The sequence below is a fragment of the Vulpes vulpes genome, chromosome 11 (genome assembly GCF_048418805.1).
Source record: "Vulpes vulpes isolate BD-2025 chromosome 11, VulVul3, whole genome shotgun sequence".
Taxonomy (NCBI): Eukaryota; Metazoa; Chordata; class Mammalia; order Carnivora; family Canidae; genus Vulpes; species Vulpes vulpes.
The window spans coordinates 69554307-69576883 of record NC_132790.1 but is presented as its reverse complement, the minus strand read 5'-3'; the positions used below and the strand labels follow the sequence as shown (position 1 = coordinate 69576883).

The 22577-nt window shown below is 40.1% G+C and overlaps 1 protein-coding gene across 2 annotated transcripts in view; it reads left to right on the top strand.

Moving 5' to 3' along the window:
• The first annotated feature begins 17082 nt into the window (after positions 1 to 17082).
• Positions 17083 to 22577, top strand: part of RARB (retinoic acid receptor beta) — a 724031-nt gene continuing 718536 nt past the window's right edge. For both annotated transcript variants that reach the window (XM_026006400.2, XM_026006399.2), the window contains exon 1: positions 17083 to 17171. The gene's annotated coding sequence lies outside the window, so the exon portion shown is untranslated. The remainder of the gene's footprint in view (positions 17172 to 22577) is intronic.

Below are 22577 nucleotides of genomic sequence, written 5' to 3'. Positions count from 1 at the left end.
GTTTTTTTTTTTCCTCTCTCTTTTTTTCCTTTGTTCATTTATTTGGTTTCTTAAATTCCACATATGAGTGAAATCATATGGTATCTGTTTTTCTCTGACTGACATTTTGCTTAGGATTTTATTCTCTAGCTCCATCATTGGCAAGATTGCATTCTTTTTTATGGCTGAATAATCTTCCATTGTATATGTATACACATTTCTTTAGCCATTCACATTTGTCCATGGATACTTGGGCTGCTTCCATAATTTGACTATCATAAACAATGTTGCAATATACATAAGGATTCATGTAGCCCTTTGAATTAGTGTTTTTGTATTTTTGGGGAAAATACCTACTAGTGCAATTACTGGATCATAGGGTAGTGCTATTTTTAATTTTTGAGGAACTTCCATACTATTTTTGACAGTGGCTATATCAGTTTGAATTCCTACCAATAGTGTACAAGAGTTCCTTTTTCTCCACGTCCTCACCAACACTTACTGTTTCTTGTGTTTCTAATTTTAGCTATTCTGACAGGTGTCAGGTGATATCTCATTGTAGTTTTTTTTTTTAAGATTTTATTTATTTATTCATGAGAGACACACAGAGAGAGGCAGAGACACAGGCAGAGAGAGAAGCAGGCTCCATGCAGGGAGCCTGATATGGGAGTCGATCCTGGGACCCCAGAATCATGCCCTGGGCTGAAGGCAGATGCTCAACCGCTGAGCCACCCAGGCATCTCTCATTGTAGTTTTGATTTACATTTCCCTGATGATGATGAGCATCTTTTCATGTTTCTGTTTGCCATCTGTATGTCTTTGGAGAAATGTCTGTTCATTTCCTCTGTCCACTTTTAGTTAGATTATTTGTGCTTTTTGGTGTTTAGTTACGTAAGTTCTTTACATATTTTGGACACTAACCCTTTATCAGGTATGTTTTTTGTAAATATCTTCTCTTATTTAGTAATTTGTCTTTTGTTGATTGTTTTCTTTGATATACAGAAGCTTTTTATTTTAAACTAGTCCTAATAGTTTCTTTTTCCTTTTGTTTCTTTTTCCTTTAGGAGACAGATCTTGCTATGGCCCATGTCAGAGAAAATATAGCCTATGCTTTCTTTTAGGATTTTGATGGCTTCACGTTTCACATCGAGGCCTTTATTTTGAGTTTATTTTTGTGTATAATGTAAGAAGTGGTCCAATTTCATTCATATGCATGTAGTAGTCCAGTTTCCCCAACACCATTTGTTGAAGATATTGACTTTTTCTCATTACATATTCTTGCCGCCTTTGTCAAAGATTAATTGATCATATAATTGTGGGTTTATTTCTGAGTTTTCTATTCTGTTCCATTGATCTATGTGTCTGTTTTTGTGCCAGTACCAGTACCATACTGTCTTGATGATCACAGCTTTGCAACATTGCTTGAAATCCAAAATTGTGATGCTTCCAGTTTGTTTTTTGTTTTCAAGATTGCTATGGCTATTTGGAGCCTTTTGTGGTTCCATACAAATTTTAGGATGCTTCATTCTAGTTTTGTGAAAAATGCTGTTGGCATTTTGATAGGATTGCATTAAATGGTAGATGGCTTTGGGTAATATAGACATTTTGATAGTATTTCTTCTTTCATCAATAAGTATGGAATGCCATTCCATTTCTTTGTGCCATCTTCAATTTCTCTCATCCATGTTTTAGAGTTTTCAGAGTGTAGGTCTCTTATGTCTCTGGTTAAGTTTATTCCTATTTATTCCTAGGTATTTTATTATTTTGGGTGCAGTTATAAATGGGATTGTTTTCTTAAATTCTATTTCTGTTACTTCATTATTAGTGTATAGAAATGCAACAGATTTTTGTATATTGATTTTGTATCCTGCAACTTTACTGAACTCATCAGTTCAGTTCACTTTTTTGGTGGTATACTTAGGATTTTCTATATATGTAGTATCATATCATCTGCAAATAGTGAAAATTTTACATCCTCCTTATCAATTTGGATGTCTTTTATTTATTTTTGTTGTCTGATTGCTGCGGCTAAGGTTTCCAGTACCATAGTGAATAAAAGTGGTGAGAATGGACAACCTTGTCTTTTTTTTTTAAGATTTTTATTTATTTACTCATGAGAGACATAGAAAGAAAGGCAGAGACATAAGCAGAGGAAGAAGCAGGCTCCCTGTGGGGAGCCCAATGTAGGACTTGATCCCAGGACTCCAGGATCACGCCCTGAGCCAAAGGCGGATGCTCAACCACTGAACTGCCTACACATCCCATCTTGTTCATGACATTAGGGGAAAAGCTCTCAGTTTTTGTCCATTGAGTATGATGTTAGCTGTGAGTTTTTCATATACAGCCTTTATTATGTTGAGGTATGTTCCCTGTCAACCCACTTTGTTGAGGGATTTTATTATGACTGGATGTTGTGCTTTGTCAAATACCTTTTCTGCATCTATTCAAATGATCATATGGTTTTTATCCTTTCTCCTGTTGATGTGATATATCATGTTAATTAATTTGTGACTATTGAACCATATTTACATCCCAGGAATAAATCCCATTTGATTGGGGTGAATGATTTGTTTTTAATGTATTGTTGGACTCGGTTTGTTAATATTTTGTTGAAGATTTTTGCATCTAGGGATGCCTGGGTGGCTCAGCAGTTGAGCATCTGCCTTTGGCTCAAGGTGTGATCCTGGGGTCCTGAGATCAAGTCCCGCATCGGGCTCCCCACAGGGAGTCTGCTTCTCCCTCTGCCTATCTCTCTACCTCTCTCCCTCTGTGTCACTCATGAATAAATAAATAAAAATAAAATCTTTTAAAAAACATTTTGCATCTATGCTTATCAGAGATATTATCCTGTAGTTCTCTTTTTTTGTGGTGTCTTTATCCGGTTTTGGTATCAGGGTAATTTTGCCCTGATAGAATGAATTTGAAAGTTTTCCTTCCTCTTCTATTTTTTGGAATAGTTTGAGAAGACTAGGTATTAACTCTTCTTTAAATGTTAGGTAGAACTCTCCTGTGAAGCTATCTGTGGGTCTTATCTTTTAGCTATTCTGGACTTTTGTTGGAGTTTTTTGATTACTGATTCAATGCCATTGCTGGTAATTAGTTTGTTCAAATTTTATATCTCTTTCTGTTTCAGTTTTGGTAGTTTATGTGTCTAGGAGTGTATCCATTGAATACACTTGTCCACTTGTTGGAATATAATTTTTCATAATATTCCCTTACAATGTTTGTATTTCTGTGGTGTTTGTTGTTACTTCTCTTTTTTCAGTGATTTTGTTTATTTGGATCCCCCCTCCCACTTTTTTTTTATGAGATAGGCTAAAGGTTTATCAATTTTGTTGATTTTCTTCCAAAACCAGCTCCTGGTTTCATTGATCTGTTCTATTGTGTTTTTTTTGGGGGGGGGTGTTGTTTGCTTTTGTTTTTGTTTTTGTTTCTATATCATTTATTTCTACTCCAATCTTTATTACTTTCTTCTTTCTAATGGTTTTGTTTGTTCTTATTTTCCAAGTTCCTTTAGGTGTAAAGTTAGGTTGTTTAGGTTGTTTGTTTGTTTGAGCTAGGCCTGTATTGGTATAAACTTCTTTTGTTGTATCCCAAAGGTTTGGGACCATTGTATTTTCATTTTCATTTCTCTCCATGTAATTTTTTACTTCTTTGGTTTCCTGATTGATCCATTCATTGTTTAGGAGCATGTTATTTAACCTCTATGTATTTGTGCTCTTTCCAGATTTTTTTCTTGTGTTTGATTTCTACTTTCATAATGTTGTGGTCAGAAAAGATGCATCATATGATTGATTTTTTGAATTTATTGAGACTTGTTTTGTGGTTTCAAATGTAATCTATTTTGGAGAACGTTCCATGTGCACTTGAAAAGAATGTATATTCTGCTGTTTTAGGATGCTGTATCCTAAATATATCTGTAAAATCCATATGGTCCAGTGTGTCATTCAAATCCAATTTCCTTGTTGATTTTTTGTTTGGAGGATCTATCCATTGATGTAAATAGGGTATTAAAGGCCTCCACTATTATTGTATTACTATTGATTTGTTCATTCATGTTTTTTTATTAACTGTTTTATGTATTTGGTACTCCCATGTTGGGCGCATAAATATTTACAATACTTCTATCTTCTTCTTGGATTGTCCTCTTTATTATTATATAATGTCTTCCTTCTTTGTTTCTTGTTACAGTTTTTGTTTTAAGGCTATTTCATTCAATATAAATATTGCTACCCAGGCTTTCTTTTGACATCTATTTACATGATAAATGATTTTTCATCCCCTCACTTTCAATTTGCAGGTGACTTTAGATCTGAAATGATGGGCTCCCTGGAGTAATATCCCCTCTATGCTGTAGGCAGCATAGAGAAAGGTCTTATCTTTTAGCTACTTTGTCACCCTATGGCTTTTGATTGGAGCATTTGGTCCATTTTCATTCAAAGTGATTATTGATAGATCTATATTTATTGCCCTTTTTTTTTTTTAACTTGTTTTGTGGTTGTTCTTTGTAGTTTGTTTCTGACTCTTCTCTTGCTGTCTTTTATGATTTGCTGGCTTTTTTTAATGATATACTTGTATTTCTTCCTCCTATTCTTTGCATATCTATTACTAGTTTTTGATTTGTGGTTACCATCAGTTTATATACAACATTTTTTTGCATATGGCAGTCTATACTAAACTGATGATTGAGTAAACTTGAACCAATTCTTTACTCTTCTGCCCTGTGTCTTAGGTATATGGCATATCACTTTACATCCTTTCTTTTTTGAATTCTTTAACTGAGTTTTACAGATATACTTTATTTTTACTGGTTTTGTGTTTCTTACTTTTCATACATTTACTTATGGTCTTTCCTTCCCACTCAAAAAGTCCCTTTTATCATTTCTTGTAGAGCTTGATTAATGGTAATGAACTCCTTTAGTTTTGGCTTGTCTATGAAACTCTTTATCTCTCCTTCTATTCCGAATAATAGCCTTGATGGATTAACTGCCTTTAGCTGCTGATTGTTCCCATTCAGCACTTTGAATATATTGTGTCACATTTTTCTGGCCTGCAAAGTTTCTGCTGAAAAATCCACTGATAGCCTTCTGGGGTTTCCCTTGTATGTAACTGTCTTCTTTTCTCTTACTGCTTTAATTTTTTTCCATTTTAATTAGTTTTTACCGTTTTAATTACTATGTGTCTTATTGTGGACTTCCTTGGGTTGATTTGGGGTTGGGGGGGACATCTCTGTGCCTCTTTGATCCAGATATCTATTTACTTCCCCAGATTAGGGAAGCTTTCAACTATTATTTCTTCAAATAAATTTTCTGCCCCCTTTTCTCTTTGGAATCTGTTTCTGCTTATTAGGAAAATAAGCTATGTTTCCTGCTACTCCTGTATGAAAGGAGTGAATGGGGCACACACTTTTTTTTAAGTAAGCTCAATGTCCAACATGGGGCTTGAACTCATCATTCCAATACCAAGAGTTGCATGCTCTACTGACTGAGCCAGTCAGACACTCCTGGATGTACATTTTTAAAAAAGGTGGGGCTTCTTATCTTCCATAGGGGATGGGCAGCTGCTGTGGAGACCAAGGCTGGCCAGGTAGTTGAGGGGTGGGGGGCGAAGTTTTAACAAGATGTACTTGTCCTCCTTGGGAGGTCACCAGCTGCCACTGTTGAGACCAATGCGTCACAAAGCACATGAATCAGGAGATGTGGTGTTTGTTGACAAAGTTTATGCTGGTCTTCTGGGAAAGGGGACCTGCAGCCCCAGGACTGAGGCAGGTGTGATTGGGAAGGGCAGATGTGTAGAAATGCAGGTTGTGGGCCTTGGTGGAAACAATTTAGGTAGTAATTACCAGCACCATGATCATTCTTACAGGTGGCTGTGTGTTTATGTTGATGGCCAGGGGAGGGAAATGGCACCTGGGTAGCTCCTTTGTTCCTGGAGAGATCTCCCTTTAACCCCTGCCTCTCTGGACATGCTCTGAAATGAGTAAATAACTCATCTTTCCATATGCCCTGGGTGTTTTTCATACTACACCTTCTATGCCTTATGTTAGGGAGCTATTTGTCATGCTATCTCTTTAAGGGCTAGTGCTTAGCTTCCTGCCACCATAGGGCTCTCCAAGACCCCAGCTCACTGAGTTTTAAAATTCCAGGATTTAAATCCCACTGATTATAAGAATTCATGAAATCAGCCCCTCTTACTCTCAACACCAAATGTTATGGGGATTTATATTCCCATTGTGGGCTCCCTGGAGTAATATCCCCATTTTTTGGCCTTCTCTGTACCCACAGTTCCCTCCCCCACCTAGAGGGCCACAGTTTATTTCACTCCCTACAACGTCTCTGCCTTTTCTACCCTCTTTAAGTGTTATCTAGTTTCATCCATGGGATGAGGTAAGCTTAAGGTCCTCCCACTCTACCATCTTCCCAGCTGCCAGTCCCTACGATAGGATTTTGAAAATCAAAACGGATGTTAAATGTACTTCTTAGAAGAGCATGCACAGAGTTCAGAACATAATAATATCTAGATCTCACATTCTGAAATTTTTTGGTTTTTACTTGGAATATTTTGTGGGGAAGAAAAAGGTGTACAAAATTATCAATCTATCAGAATCATCTCTATGTTTGATAGAGATATTTAATTCCTGGCAAAGATAATGAAATATAGGTTAAGATGTCAATTAATAATGTAGAATAAATATTGGTCATTATTACTTCCAGATCCCTAGGGAGAATAAGAAGGGAAATATTTCATCCTTCTAGTGAATTTAGGGAGCCTTGGTGGGTCAGTTGAGTGACTGACTCTTGATTTTGGCTCAGGTCATGATCTCAGGGTTGTGAGATTGAGCCCCATGTCAGGCTCCACATTCAGCATGGAGTCTGCTTGAGATTCTCTTTCTGCCCCTCTACCTGCTTATGTGCTCTCTAAATAAATAAATAAAATCTTAAAAAAATAGGAATTTTTAAAAATCAAAGCAATATTTTAATGTCAAAATTGTGTTTGTAACAAATTAATAAATGGAATTTTATTTACAATTCCCAAAGACTTTTTTTTTGGCAATTTACAGTTATATCTTTAAAGTTCAGTAAAAAAAAAAATCCCACAAAGTCATTATAATTGTAAATGTAAAGAAAAAAAATATGTATCATTTTGACATATGACAGTTATGAAGAATTATCACCTTCACCTGTGTAAGAGTTTATACACTCTAGATTTAAGGTCCTCAGTCCACAGTGAACAGGGAGGACTGTCCTTTTTCATCTTTGTGTTAATAGCCATACCACATGGCCAACACTTAGTGAATGTTAAATTGAAATGACCTTCCTTTATTCCAATTTAAGCAAAGGTGCATGATTGTTCATAGCTTTATGTAAAATCAAGGTAATAGTCCTTGTGGATACACATGTTGCAAAATATATATATATAGTTTAGAATCATTGGAGATTTGTGATGGATTCTTACACCATTTTGAAATCCAAGCAGAAAAGTGTTTATAATTTAGAAGTGATTATTAACATTAAAACAGAATTTACTCCTGGGGCCCTTTAAATTGGTGAGTACAAGTGCATTTATGTGTTGGTTTTACAGATCATTAAATACTTCACAAGGAGGCTTGATTTGATTGTAGGCAGATGTTTGAGAAGCAAAGAAGGAAAAAAAGGAAAAAGATACTTGAAGTTGAATCATCAGGAATTGAATATGGTCTTCTAAAACTCAAGTTAAATTACCTAAGTATTGTAATATAAATCAGTTACATGACTGGCATATAATTTACAGAAATTTGACAGACAAATGGTCTCAGATATATCTTTTTTGTTAATTGAAATTGACTTAATTTCACCCTTTGCTTAAAACCAATATATATATATATTTGTGCCTGCATGGCTCAGTAAGTTGAGCATCTGACTCTTGGTTTCAGCTCAAGTTATGATCTTGGTGGTCCTGGGATCCAGCTCTGCCTCTGGCTCTGTCTCAGCAGGGAGACTCCTTGGAGAGTCTCTCCCTCTGCCCCTCCTCCCCCACTTTCTCTCTCTCTCTTTCTTTAAAAAATAATAAATAAATAAATAAATAAATAAATAAATAAATAAATAAATAATTTTTAATAAATAGAATAAGGCCTTTCTGGTGCTTTTTGTTTACTGCTTCTTATGGCCAGGACAGTGCTAATCGGCAAGATTCATGGACTGGTAGCATCAACCTGATCTGGTACTTACTAAAAATGCAAATTATTGGGCAGTCCGGGTGGCTTCGCGGTTTAGCACTGCCTTCAGCCCAGGGTGTGATCCTGGGGACCCAGGATTGAGTCCCACCTCAGGCTCCCTGCATGGACCCTGCTTCTCCCTCTTCCTGTGTCTTTGCCTCTCTCTCTCTCTCTCTGTCTCTGTCTCATGAATAAATAAATAAAATCTTAAAAAAAAAAAGCAAATTATTAGAACCTACCTTAAATTAGAACCACCCTACTCTGGGGTGGAGTCCAGGTGTCTAAAGGTGTCTGTATTCTAACAAGCTTCCAGGCAAGTATGATGCATGTTAAAGTTTGAGAAATACTGGCTTTTTGTGTGTCTAGCTCTTTCCCAAACTTCATGTCCTGGCCTAAATATCACTCCTCAGAGAGGTTATCCCTGACTATCTTCTCTAAAGCCATTTCAATCATTTTCTTTTTTATTTATTAATTTTAAAATTTTGAAATAATTTTAAATTTACAGAAAAGCTGCACTAATAAAAAAAATTCCTATATATACTCAGGTTAACTAATAGTTAATATTTTACTATACTTGCCTTATCAGTTTTCACACACACAGACATACACCTATACCTATATAAACATTTGAGGGTAAGGTGCACACATATTCTTTCTTTGTCTCTAAATACTCGGTGTGCATTTTCTAAAAACAAGACAACCTCTTTCATAACTATAGTATAATTATCAAAATCAAGAAATTAACACTGATACAACCATTTAATCAGTAGGCTTAATTACCTCATCACTTGTTTAATATCCTATGAAGCAAAAAAGAAACAGACTGATCGCAAATAAATATTATGATTTCAGTTTTTACTCATAATTAATACAAGGATATGAGGGGAAAGAATTGCTACTTTATTAGCTGTGCCTTATAGTTATGTTTCTTCCAGAGGATGAAAAATCTCCCTTTTTGTCCTGTCAGGAAGCTCAAAACTAATTTTGTGGCTTAAAAACCTTGACAATATTATGTTCTCTGCTTTTTCATAGTTTCCATGTGACATTTCTATTTTAACAGTAATCATCTCTCCACTTATCTCCATGCATTCTGTTGTGAGCTTGCTCTAAGACAGATAGAAGCAAATACAACAGATAATAATATAAAAATTAAACCTCCATGTTTCTCCATATTGTTCTCATTCTTTAAGTTAGAAAAACACTGAATTCCAAAGATTGCTTTGCATTTTAGAAATCTTTCTTAAATATTTATTGGGATTTGAAACTATCAATATGCCCTTTAACTTTAAAAACAAACACATAAAAATAGTCAAACAATTTAATAACAGTATTGTTTATCAGTTGTTGCATGACACACTACTGTGAAAGTTAGCAGCTGAAACAAAAAATTATTTATTATCTTGCACCATTTCTGAGAGTCAAGTATATCAGGTAGATGGGTAGTTCCAACACAGGTTGCAGCCAAAGCTGCAGTCATCTCAAGAGGGCCATGGTTGGAGAGATTATTTCCAAGGTTACACAGGTGGTTGTAGGCAGGCCTCATTTTCTTACCACATAGGTATCCCTAGGGGAATGCTCATGGCATGCCTCCACACCCCCACCACAGTAAGAGAGCCCAAGGCAGAACCTGCAGTGTTTTATAAACTAATCATAAAGGTTGACAACCATCACCACTTCTAATTTTAGAACATTTCCATCACCTACAAAAAGAAACCCTGAAAATCTTTTGCTCTGTCAAAGACATTGTCAAGAGAAAACACAAGCCGCAGATGGAAGAAAACATTTGCAAAAGATTTATCTGATATTCAAGATACACAAATAACTCAAAACTCAGTGACAAAATGAAAATCCTAATTAAAAAATGGGCAAAAAGTCTGAACAGACATCTAATCAAAGAAGAAATACAGATGGCAAATCAGCGTAGGAAAAGATGTTTCACATCTTAGGTCACCAGGGACATGCATATTAAAAGAATGATTGGATACCAGTACATACCTATTAGAATGGCCTAAATCTGGAACACTAAAATTACCAAATCCTGACAAGGATGTAGAGTAAAAGAAACTCTCATTCATTGCTGGTGCTTTAGGAAACACTTTGGCAGTTTCTCATAAAACAAAAAAATACCCCAATATATGATCCAGCAATTCTGCTCCTTGGTATTTACCCAAAGGAGTTAAAAACTGATGGCCACACAAAAACCAAACATAGATATTTACGGCAGTTTTTTTTTTTTCATAATAGTCAAAACTTAGAAGAAACCAAGATGTCCATCAGTATGTGAATGGATAAATATACTCTAGTTCATCCTGAAAGTGGACTCTTAACTCAGTGCTAAAAGACTTTGAAAAGCCTTGTAAGACATGGAAGAACTTTAAAATGCATATTAATAAATGAAAGAAGTCAATCCAGAAAGGATACATATTGTATGATTCTATTATATGACATCCTAGAAAAGGCAAAACTATGGAAACAATAAATGATTAATGGTTGTCAGAGGGATCCCTGGGTGGCGCAGCGGTTTGGCGCCTGCCTTTGGCCCAGGGCGCGATCCTGGAGACCCGGGATCGAATCCCACATCGGGCTCCCGGTGCATGGAGCCTGCTTCTCCCTTCGCCTGTGTCTCTGCCTCTCTCTCTCTCTCTGTGACTATCATAAATAAATAAAAAAAAAAATTAAAAAAAAAATGGTTGTCAGGGGTTAGACTGCTGGAAGGGAGCATAAAAGATATTTAGAGCAGAGAAACAGCCCTGTATGATACCATAATGATGGATATGTGTCATTGTACATTTGCCCACCCCATAGAATGTACTACAACCAGAATGAACCATATGTAAAAGTATGGACTTTGGGTGGTAGTAATGTGCAGTGTGTAGGTTCATCAATTTTAATAAATGTTATCACTTTTGTGTGGGATCTTCATAATGGGAATGTCTATGCATATGTGAAGGCAAGAGGTATATAGAAAATATGTGGGCAGCCCGGGTGGCTCAGTGGTTCAGCGCCTGCCTTTGGCCCAGAGCGTGATCCTGGAGTCCCGGGATCGAGTCCCATGTTGGGCTCCCTGCATGGAGCCTGCTTCTCCCTCTGCCTGTGTCTCTGCCTCTCTCTCTCTCTCTGTGTCTCTCATGAATGAATAAATAAAATCTTAAAAAAAAAGAAAATATGTATCTTTTTAAAAATTTTGCTGTGAACCTAAAACTAGGGGAAAAAAGTGTATTTGAAAAAAAATGAAACAAAAAACAAAAAGAAAAAAAGAAAAAGAAACTTTGAACTTATGAGCAATTACTCCCCATTCATTCCCTGCTACCATCTGCCCCTAGAAAACACTAATTTACTTTCTGTCTCCATGGATTTGCCTGTTCTGGGCCTTTCTTGTATAAATCAAACCATAAAATGTGAGCGCTGGGTGTCTTCTTTCTTGAACTTAGTGTAATGGTTTGAAAGTTCATCCATGTTATAGGCTGTATCAGTACTTTATTCCTTTTTATAGCTGAATCGTGTTCTATTGTATGGAAATACCACATTTGTTTACCATTCCTTACTTTATGGACATTTGTTTTCACTTTATGGCTATTATGAATAATGCTTTCAAAACCACTCATGTACACATTTTTGAGAGCATATGTTTCTTATTCTCTTGGGCTTACATCTAAGATTGGATTTGCTGGGTCTTTTGGTAACTCAGTGTTTAACATTTTGAGGAACTTCCAAACTGTTTTTCACAATGGCCATGCCTCTGTATATCCCCATAAGCAATATATGAGGGTTTGAATTTCTCCACATCTTTACCAGCACTTGCTATTGTCCATCTTTATAAAAAGTATTATTATTCTTATTATACCCATCCAAGTAGATGCAAAGTGGTATCTCACTGTGGCTCTGATTTGAATTTTCCTTGACTAATGATGTTGAGCATCTTTACATGGGCTTATTGTACATTTGCATATCTTCTTTGGAAAAATGTCATCTCAAACCTTTTGCCAACTTTAAAATTTGGTTATTTGTCTTTTTTCTGTTGAGTTGTGTTATTTATATCTTCTGCATACAAGACCCTACCAGATATATGATGTGCAAATTCTATATCTTTAAGGTTTAGTGTCGGATTAAGAAGGAAGTAGAAAACAGCCTATCTTTATGGCATTTTAGTAATGCCACGAACCACTCCACTTTTACTTTCATGATTGATGATACCACTGAACACCCTGCATGAGATGACTATACTTTCTTGAATCTCAAACTGTAGAGCATTCATTATGTTGTATATTTTCTACCCTGACCTGATATTGATGTACACTGTGTTTAATGAATCATATTTATCACACTCAGTTTTTCCATAGGATGTACTGTGTCTCTTAGAGTCATGGTCCAAGTGGGAAATGGAACAAATGGGAATAGAATCAGCTAGAAGGCAGGTGAGGGAACTCTGACAGGAAGGAGGAAGAGAGAAAACTTGAGCTGGATTGTCCAGCTGGGCTTTGCAGAGCATGCCAAATACTGGTGAAAACCAACAGTGGGCTCCTACCATCTGCATGGTGGCAAAATGACAATGTCTGCAAAACCGGAAATCCTCTCAACTTCAGATTAGCATCTGAATCAATTTCCAACTGATGGTTGTAACAATTTCCCCAGGCGTTGAACCCATGTGCATATAACCAGAGCCAAACATTCTAAGCAAAATAAAAAAGTGTTTATATAGACATTCTAAATGAAATTACAAATGAAAGTAAGAAGAGGAAACCATCCTATGCAAATTTCTAAACTAATATCTTTGTTAAAAAAGGAAAATAATTAGACTTACACATGGTATTTAACCACTTATATTATAGCTTTTCCTTTGTGCCTTGCCTTGCTAATATTTCCAACATTTCAGCGCATGTGATAATTGGGCAGGATATGTCCTCAGGCAGTGGACAAGCCTTGCCAGGCCACAACCATCCCAGCAAACACTGGTGTGGAGGCTCACCTAAGGTAGAAGAAGTTACTTGAGGACACATCACAGGAGTCAGGAGGCAGCCAGGAAAATAAATAATTCCAAATATAGCTAATTTATTGTACAAACTGAAGTGTAAACATGAAACTATTATGTTTTTCTGAAACCACTGGTCCCAAATGCGTATGTCAAATTTGTCTTTTTTACCAAGTGCGAGGCCTCTTAACAGGACTTCAGGTAGATTCCCTAACTTCTGGATCACTTTTAGGTATTCAGTTTCACCCATTTAAAATCCATCAAGGGGCGCCTGGGTGGTTCATTGTTTGAGCATCTGCCTTTGGCTCAGGGCATGATCCTGGGGTCCTGGGATCAAGTCCCCACATCAGGCTCCCCACAGGGAGCCTGCTTCTCCCTCTGCCTATGTCTCTGCCTTTCTCCGTATGTCTTTTATGAATAAATAAATAAAATCTTAAAAAAATAAAATCCACCAAGTTTAAATTTCCAGTGTATCTCCAATTCAGAGCTCTATCCCTAATCACAGGCCATGCTTAGGTCTAAGGAGCTCTAATTGGGAGGGGGCCTAGCTTGTGCTTATTTCTAAGCACCCAAGATTCAATATTTGGTTTTGGGATGTCTCTTTTTATTCTGTTTTAACCCTTCCCCTCTGGTCTTGGGAGGTGGGGGGAGGCAAGGAAGTGTGTAGGAAGGGCAAATTCTCAAAATTTAACTGCTTTGGTGTGGCTTGTCACAGCTTCTCTGGCTAAGATGGGCTGACCATCCATATATTCTAATGCCAGCATCCAAATGCTGGCTCTCACAGGTGACAATATTAGTTGGACACTGCCAAATCAGCTGATAACTCAGCTCCATGAAATGTCCAGGCTTCCTCAATACCCCTACTTTCAGAACCCATAAGATATCCCATAGCTACTTGCTGCTTTCCCAGTGTTGACCCCTCTTGGGTGGGGTTTCAGGTACTCAGCTTATGCTTGGTACAAGAGCTGGAAAAATTCACATATCAAAAGTCACGTATTGAAACAAAGTCAGTGCTCACCTCAGATACTCTCAAATCCCTTTTTAGTATTTTTGTGTGACATCCCACCTCCTCCATATTTCTGAGTTCCATTGCTTTCAATAGCAACGCTGACTTTTCTTTAAAGGACTACCCTCAAGCTACTGGAGCCTACTTAAGTACCAAGGAGTTTATTTCCCCTGGGAGGTTGTTAACCAATAAACTGTCCAGCAAAGGAATATGAATGCCCAGCTCTTTTAGCTCAGTTTGAGAGGAATTAGAGGCTAAAACTCCAGAGCTTCCCTGCAGAATGTGTCTAAGCCCTACTCACTGTGGGACTTCCCGTCCCTTGTTTGGCTTTCTCCTCTTTCCAGTTCTGCTTCCCCCTCTCCCCAATTCCCTTAGTGGTTTCCCCTGGGAGTGCTTTCTTCATAAATCACTTGCACATAAATCCTGCTCCTTGGAACCTGACGCAAGAAACCTACCCTTGACAAACAGTTTGGTAAGAATGGAGCTCTGCTCCCCTTGCCCCATGCTAGTTAATTTTAATGTGTCAATTTGACCGGATCACTTGGTGCCCAGATTTATGACTGAAAATGACTTCTGGGTATGTCTGTGACCGTGTTTCTGGAAGAGATCAGCATTTGAAGGGGTGGACTGAGTAAAGCAGATGGCCTTCCCCAGGGGGAGTGGGAATCCTCCAATCCCATGAGAGCCTGAACAGAACCAAAAGGTGGAGGAATGGATGATTTGGCCTCTCTCTGTTTAACTGCTGGAGCTGAAATGTCGGTCTTCTCCTGTCATCAGTTCTTCTAGTTCTCAGGCCTTTAGACTCTGGATGAAATGTACATGGTCATCTTCTTAATTCTCAGGACTTCAAAGTATGCCACTGGGTGCTTGAGACAGGAGATGGGGCTTCTCAGCCTCCATAATAATGTGAGCCAATAACATAATAATTCTCTCTAGCTCTCTATCTCATCTCTCTCCTTTTATTTCCTATTGGTTTTGTTGCTCTGCAGAACCTTAACACACCTCCTCTCTTTACCCTGTCATCTCTTTCCTTTTATTAAAATTCCTTTTTTTACTTATTTGAGAAAGAGAGAGAGAGAGAGTGAGCAGGGTGGAGTGGGGCAGAGAGGGGCAGAGGGAGAGGGATTGGCAGACTCCTGCTGAGCATGGAGCCCAACATGGGGCTCAATTCCAGGCCCCTGAGATCATGACCTGAGTAGACACCAAGAGTCATCTCTTTTAAGTGTTCTTTTTGATTAATTTCTGAGACTTGAGCAGCAGTTATTGGTCCTTCCTCCCTTTCCTTTTTTTTTATTCTTTTTTTTTTGGGGGGGGGGTGTCATTCTTCCCCTTTCCAAACTCCCATCTAGAATAAGCCCTGTGATGCCAGATTTCTAGTTTTCTCTCACAACACTCATATAATTGGGGGCGGGTGCTAAACTGTTTCAAGTTTTTGATGGACTGGTTGTCTTGATAGTGATGCTCCCCTTTCATTACTTAAAATGGTAATGTTATTAGTGCTGGGAGCAAGTTGCCATTTTTGATGAAAACAGAAGATGACAGGAATGGAAAAGAGGTTTCATGAAAGTCCACCTGTTCTGGATATAGATGATCAGGCTTCCTTGAAGGCCCAAGCTTCTGGCTTCCAATTCTACCCAAAAGAACACTACAAAGCCAGAATCAATTTCTAGAGCTAGCAGTGGAAACCAAAGCAGTCCCCTCCTTTCCTCCTTCTGACAAGCCATCAGCAGTTTCTCTGATGGCTTGTATTAGTATTTACTAATGTCTGAAGCTCTGGAAAATAGAGTAGAAAAAGGGTAGAGTGACATGACAAATAAAATGGTAAGGTGACTAAACAGCCAACTTTTATTTGGTTTTTAGAGTTTGAGCCAAGCGATGCCTCAGGAAGTTGAAAGAAGAAGCCTGGACAACAATGGGATGATTAAAATGGCTACATTGGCAGGGGATGGTTCCCCTTGTCTCTGATACACAGCACTTATGAATGAAAGTGCTCTGTATCCCAGTGGCTCTCCTTTTGAACTGGCTCATCCATTACTGGGGTAATGATTTTCCATCTGGGCAACAGCAAAGCCAAAGGCTTATTACACAGGCAACATAAAGTTAAAAAGACATTATGAATAAAACGTTGGCTCATGACGGCTTTTGCCAACTCTTCTTCTGAGAAGACTGTCTGATGCCGACACGTGTTTATTACACTTAATAATGTTTACATAATTCTTCCTTGAGCTCATTAGAGCTGTCAGATCAGAAGTAAATGTGTTCCCCCCTCTGTTTATCTCTAAAGACTTCGCAGTCAATAAAGCAAGATGAATGACATCCAGGGCGCAGACAGCGTACTCTCGGGCTTTGCAAATGCTGCCAAGTTAAACCTTCAGTTCGAGTGGGCTCCTGGATCCTAGGACTGCATCTGATCAACCCCTCAGTTCTCTGAGCACAAGAGTAGTGCTTCTACAACTTTAATGTGCTTGGAATCGTCCCAGGAGCTTGCTAAAATACTTATTGTTAGGTCTTGTCCCTAGAGATTCTGATTCCGTTGATTTGGGTTGGGGCCCAGAAATTTGCATTTCTAGCAAGCTCTGCGGTGGTGCTGATTCTGTTCCAGCATGGACCATACTTGCCCTGTTCTAGAGGTCATTGCAATCATCTCGTTTGTGTGTGTGAGGGGGGGGTCCCCCTTGACAATTCGGGGCTTCCTAGTCTATGCAATGCATCAGCAGCAGCGGCCACTCCGGCAGCAGAGGCAGAAGCCAGGAGCTGCGGGAGCTGCGGGAGCTGCGGGCGGCACAGCGCGCGTGCAAACCGCACGGGGCCCGCGTGGCTCTGGGGGGTTGCGGGCCAGCGTGGAGGGGCGGGGCCTGGCGCCCGGGGGCGGGGCCTGGCGCTCGGGGGCGGGGCCTGGCGCCGGGGGCGGGGCGCAGGGAGCCGGCTCCCGCTGCCTGCTCTCGGCGGCGGCGGCGGCGGCAGGGGCTGAGGGCACAGCCAGCGGGCGGCGCGCCGCGGACTCCCAGGCAGCCCGCGGAAAGGTAAAGCCGGGAGAGCGCGCCGGCGGGTCTTCCTGCCGGCAGCTGCGGTCCGAGTCCCAGAGCGTCCCCGGCGCCCCCGGCTGCGTCTGGGCTCCCAGGGTATTCGCGCAGCATCCCAGGACCGCGGCCGAGCCCGGGTTTCGCGCGTCCTGCGGCGGGGCCGGGGCTGGGGGCTCGGGGTCTGCAGCGGGAGCCTGCGGCCATCCCAGGACACCGCGACTCGGAGACAACTTTGCGCAGCGGTCCTCTTCCAAGTTCCCTTTATTGCTATTGTCTTAGCGCCTCCCGGCTGACAGTCTCCCCGGACTCCAGCTTTGTTCTCGTCAGGCCAGACCCGCGGTCCCCCAGGGCGTGAACCCGGGAGTCGCTGGCAAGTGGCACCTGCCAGCCGGATCCGCCCAGGCTCCCTTCGCATCCCCGTAGACCCGGGGCTGCCCTGCACTGGGCACCGTGAGACGTGGCGCCCGCGGGGGCGCGGGGCTCGCCCCACTCCCCGGCGTGGTCTGGGTTACCCGCTAGGGCGTGCAGCCTCTGGGAGGCGCGTGATTTGGGGCTGGAGAAAGGGCGAGAAAAAGTTTGGAGCCTCGGCTGGGGCTCAGGAGCCGGCAGCGCTGGGCTGCACATGGCAGGAGTTGGAGAGAGCGCCGGGGGCTGGCGCCAGGCAGAGGCGCACGCACGGAGGGGGAGCCCTGCAGGCGGGTTAGGAGCTGGACTGTCGCAGACGCGGGGGGCTTGTGTGCGCGTTAGCAGGAAAAGGCCAGGTGATTGCAGAGAAGGTGGGCGAGAAAGGGGCAGAGAGCTGTACTAGGGATATACGTAATTGCAGTGTACCTAGTGTGCACCCCCTCCCCTTCAGGTATTTTTTGGGAAAAAAACAAACAAACAAACAAAAAAACAAAAAAACCCCTGTGCCTTGGGATGCCTTCTTGAACCTGAACTCCTGGAGGTGGGGGGCGGAGATGGGGGGAGGGATAAGTTTCACCTGGCTCTAGGGCTACTGGCTTTGAAAGCGAACAGGTGACAGAAGACTTCTGAGTGTGTGTGTGTGTGTGTGTGTGTGCGCGCAGCGGCGGGGGATGCTGGACCGCCCGTGGAGCCCCCCCCCCCGCCTACCCCCCCCCCCCCCCCAGCTCGCCACTGCGCTGAGTTTTCCTGTCCCTCCTCGCCCGAGGCTGCCAGGCGAGAGGCTAAGGGGCTAAGGGATGGTCTCGGAGTGGAGCAGACAAAAGGGTGCACTTGGTGCACCCTCCGAGGGCGAGGCGGCTGGGGTGTGTGTGTGTGTGTGTGTGTGTGTGTGTGTGCGTGTGTGTGTGTGTGGAGGGCATCCCCTTCCTGCCAGCCAGAGAGAGAAAGCAGGTAGCGGAGAGAGGAGCTCAGAAGGGAGAAAGGTGAGATGGAGCACGGGAGAAGAAACACAACGGGAGGAAGCGGGAGGGCAGGGATCTGAAAGCATCTTGCCTGATGCGCTGTAAAATTATAAGTTAATCTTAAAAAGAGATGTCGGGTGGGGACCCTGGAGCTAAAATTTTAGAGAATGGGGGCGCATTTAGTTTGATGAATAAAGGTGAGCGGTGTTCAAGGAAGTCTGAAACCAGCGCCAAAGTTTATTGCTGGTTTTAGCTAACCTTGACACATCTTTCCAGCACCTACTCTGGAAGTACCTTTTGACTGTCAGAAAGAAGTAAAAGGCATCTATACACAAATAAAATGCAACTAAAATGAAGTTTAAATGAAGCTTTGAGCAGGATTAAATGGCTTGTGTAACTGCTGAATGTTGCTAAAGTACTGTCAGGGCTATAAAATAGCCAGACAAAAATAAAGGAAAAAAATAATTGTAACAAGAAAATGAAGGCTTTACAAGAACTTCCGTAATGAACACATAACAATTGATGGTATGATGCAGTAATTATTTTCGTATTTACGCCATTAACGATTGTAATTTAACGTTAATGTCCTGGTATTTTATTCCTTCTCATTTGCAGACAAAAGCACATCTGAGACACCATCAGGGAGTAATTTGGTAATATAAAGTCATGAATAGAAAACACTAAACCATGCTCAGAACTCTGACAACATAAAGCGTGAAACAAAATAACCTCATTTGCTGTTTATTATCTGTCTTTATAATTCTGTTTACCATCATTTGCATAAATGAATAGCTAAATTGTATAGTATATCCTTTTTAGGAAAAAAAATACTTGATGCTTATGGATATACTGGCGGGTGAGACTAGTAGGTAACCCTTATATTGAGCAAGAAAGGGATAGAAAAAAACTTTGTGGGATTAGAAGTCATCTGGAAATAATCAGAATGCAAATTCAGCCTACTTTAGGCATTCTTATTTTATTTAACTTGGTGCAAGTAGTTTTTAACAATATATATGTAATTAGTCAGTGGGCAACCCTTAGACTTCATTCCTAGCTAATCTTAACCAAACCAAACCAAACCAAAGCACTGTACCTTACATCATGCAACAATTTCGTTAACCTGAAAAACTCTTTTTTTTTTGGTCTATTTCTATGTCCAAAGGGTAAATTTTCTAAAATTGAGAAGGAAGGAATTTATTGGAGGAAGCTCAAAAACAAAATTCTTTCAGCAGAAACTTAAGTTATTAACATTTTGAGACAAATAAACATCAGAGTTCACACATCTTAAAATGATTGTGGATTATTTTAACTTTAGGATCTTTGCTAAAAGTGCCTTACTCATATGATAAAGAGAACAATTAATAACTGTATTCAAAAGGCTCTGAAGTAACATGCCAGCAAAACAGCTGAGCAAAACATGTAGTGGTTGGGAGGGATCAGTCAATCACATGAATGTTTAAAAAAAATCCATTTATTTTTGTGAGGCACAGAGAATATCACAATGATTGAATGCCCTTTTCCCTTTCCATACAGATACACTGGTATCATGTGGAACAGCACATAAAATCCGTATTACCTGAGAAGGGATTCCATGTGGGAATAAGGACCTTGTATGTATTTTAAGCTCTGGGGAAATAAAATAGTAAGTGACAAGCAAGCTTTTCATTACGGTGGGACGGGTGATTGCAAAAGATTAGGGCAAGTTCTTAAGTTTTGCTGGTTACAAACTTGGCAAATGCAATTTTGTGAACAAACTACATTTTGAGTATAGGTTTAATTACTCTTTTCACTCTTAAAGAAAGTCACTACTCCTCTATTACCACTTTTATATGATAAATATTTCAGAGGCTCCTCAATTTCTCTATATTTCTATTGTTCTTTAAATCCCTGTTCTGTAGAGAAGTTCTGTTTTACAGGCTAAAAAGTCTGACTTTTGGTTAATTCATGGATTTCTCTATTTTTTAAAATATTTTATTTATTTATTCATGGGAGACACACAGAGAGAGGCAGAGACATAGACAGAGGGAGAAGTAGGCTCCCTGTGGGGAGCCTGATGTGAGACTTGATCCTGGGAGCCAGGATCATGACCTGAGTGGAAGGCATACGCTCAACCACTGAGCCACCCACGCACTCCTAATTCATTCATTTCTATGACACATTTACTTGGTCCCTATTATTAACTACCGGATATTGCAGTAGGTGCCAGGGATTCAAGGATGAGTTTAGACTCAGTCCTGGTACTTAGAAAGTGAGGGAGGCACTTATTGGATAAATACATGTAATAAAGTGCAGTAAGTGGCAGTCTATCCTAGGGCTTTGGAATGAGATAGACTGGGCTCAACTTTCAGCTCTGCTTCATGCCAGCTGTGAGGCCTTGATCAAGTTTTTAGACCTCTCTGAGCCTCAATTTTATTATCTGGTAAATGAGGGGAAATAATACCTCTCTAGACCCCAGCAATGGGAAGATTACATGTCAACATATTTTAATCTCTTCCATCTTTTTTTGTTAAAAGACTTTATTTATTCATGAGAGACACAGAGGGAGGCAGAGACACATGCAGAGGGAGAAGCAGGCGCTCTGTGAGGAGCCTGATGGGGGACTTGATCCTAGGACCCCGGAATCACGACCTGAACCAAAGGCAGATGCTCAGCCACTGAGCCACCCAGGTGCCCTGTCTTCCATCTTGAAAACAAACCCTGAATCCCACACTTCTCAACATCCCTCACTTCTTTACTCTAGGTCCTTATCAGATTTCTGGTGAGGCTTGTCTGTCTAAGCCGTCTTCACTTTCTCTCTCCTTTTTTTGTGCATCCCACTCCAAAATGACTGCTGCCTCCACCACTTACAGAAACAACTTTGATTGAGATCAGCTGTGGCCACTATGTGGCCTGATCCAGTGAGCTGTATTCTTATTCAACTTCGGGAGCATTTGAAAGAATTGGCTGGTCCCTCTCCCTTCAAAAGTTATCTTTTCTTGGCACCGGTGACTCTGGTATGGCTTCTGTCACACTGTACATCTCTATTTTTCCTCATTAGGCTTTTATTATTTCTCAGCTAGCTCCTCTTTCTGTCTCCAAATGAAGATGGGAATCCTTCCAGTCTTGGGAGTCTACCCTGGGCCCTCTTCTTAGCTCCCCAGCCTCCTCCTGCCTTTAAGTAGTTTTTTTCCATTCTCATGGCTCTAACTCTTATCTATATGCTGACTCAGTTTATTTGTTCATTACTGGCCTCTGAGCTCCAGAAGCATCTATTCAGCCGTCTGTTTCTCTGATGTTTCCTAAGCATTTCCAACTTCTTACATTAGAAATTAAATCTGTATTACTTCTACCACAATACACCAAATTTATTCTTCCTTCAATCTTTCTCATTTGGGGGAATGGTACTATCATACATCCAGTTGTGCATTTCAGGATCTTTACCCCTTTGCCACCAACATGGCACCAACGTATTTCTTAATTCATCATGTACTTTGTGTTCTGGGTGGGTGTTTACCTGATACACACAGATAAACCTGACGGTATTGATAGTTTATAGTGAGTAACTCTTCTGATGCAATGCCCTGGCCATACCAGCTAAGATATATATATATATATATATATATATATATATATATATATTTTTTTTTTATATATACTGTTACTCCTGTATTTACCTTCCTAGGTAAATGGGACCTATGGACCTATGACCTTAGCTGGCCATACCAGCTAAGATATATATATATATATATATATATATATATATATATATATATATATATATTATATACTGTTACCCCTGTATTTACCTTCCTATGTCCATTCCCATTTCAACCTACAGGGTCCAGGTCAATAACACCCCTCACCTATATTTGTGTCCAGATATGATAGAGTTGTAAATGATTAATATCACTCTTTAAAGTTAAACGGACTTGCATTTTGTATGTTGTATGAAATACATTTTACACAATTGAGTGTTAGGACATTGGACATCAATAAAGAAAGGCATCTTCTTGGCAAGGTATCCCACCAATTTAATACTAAGTGGTAGGATACCTTATAA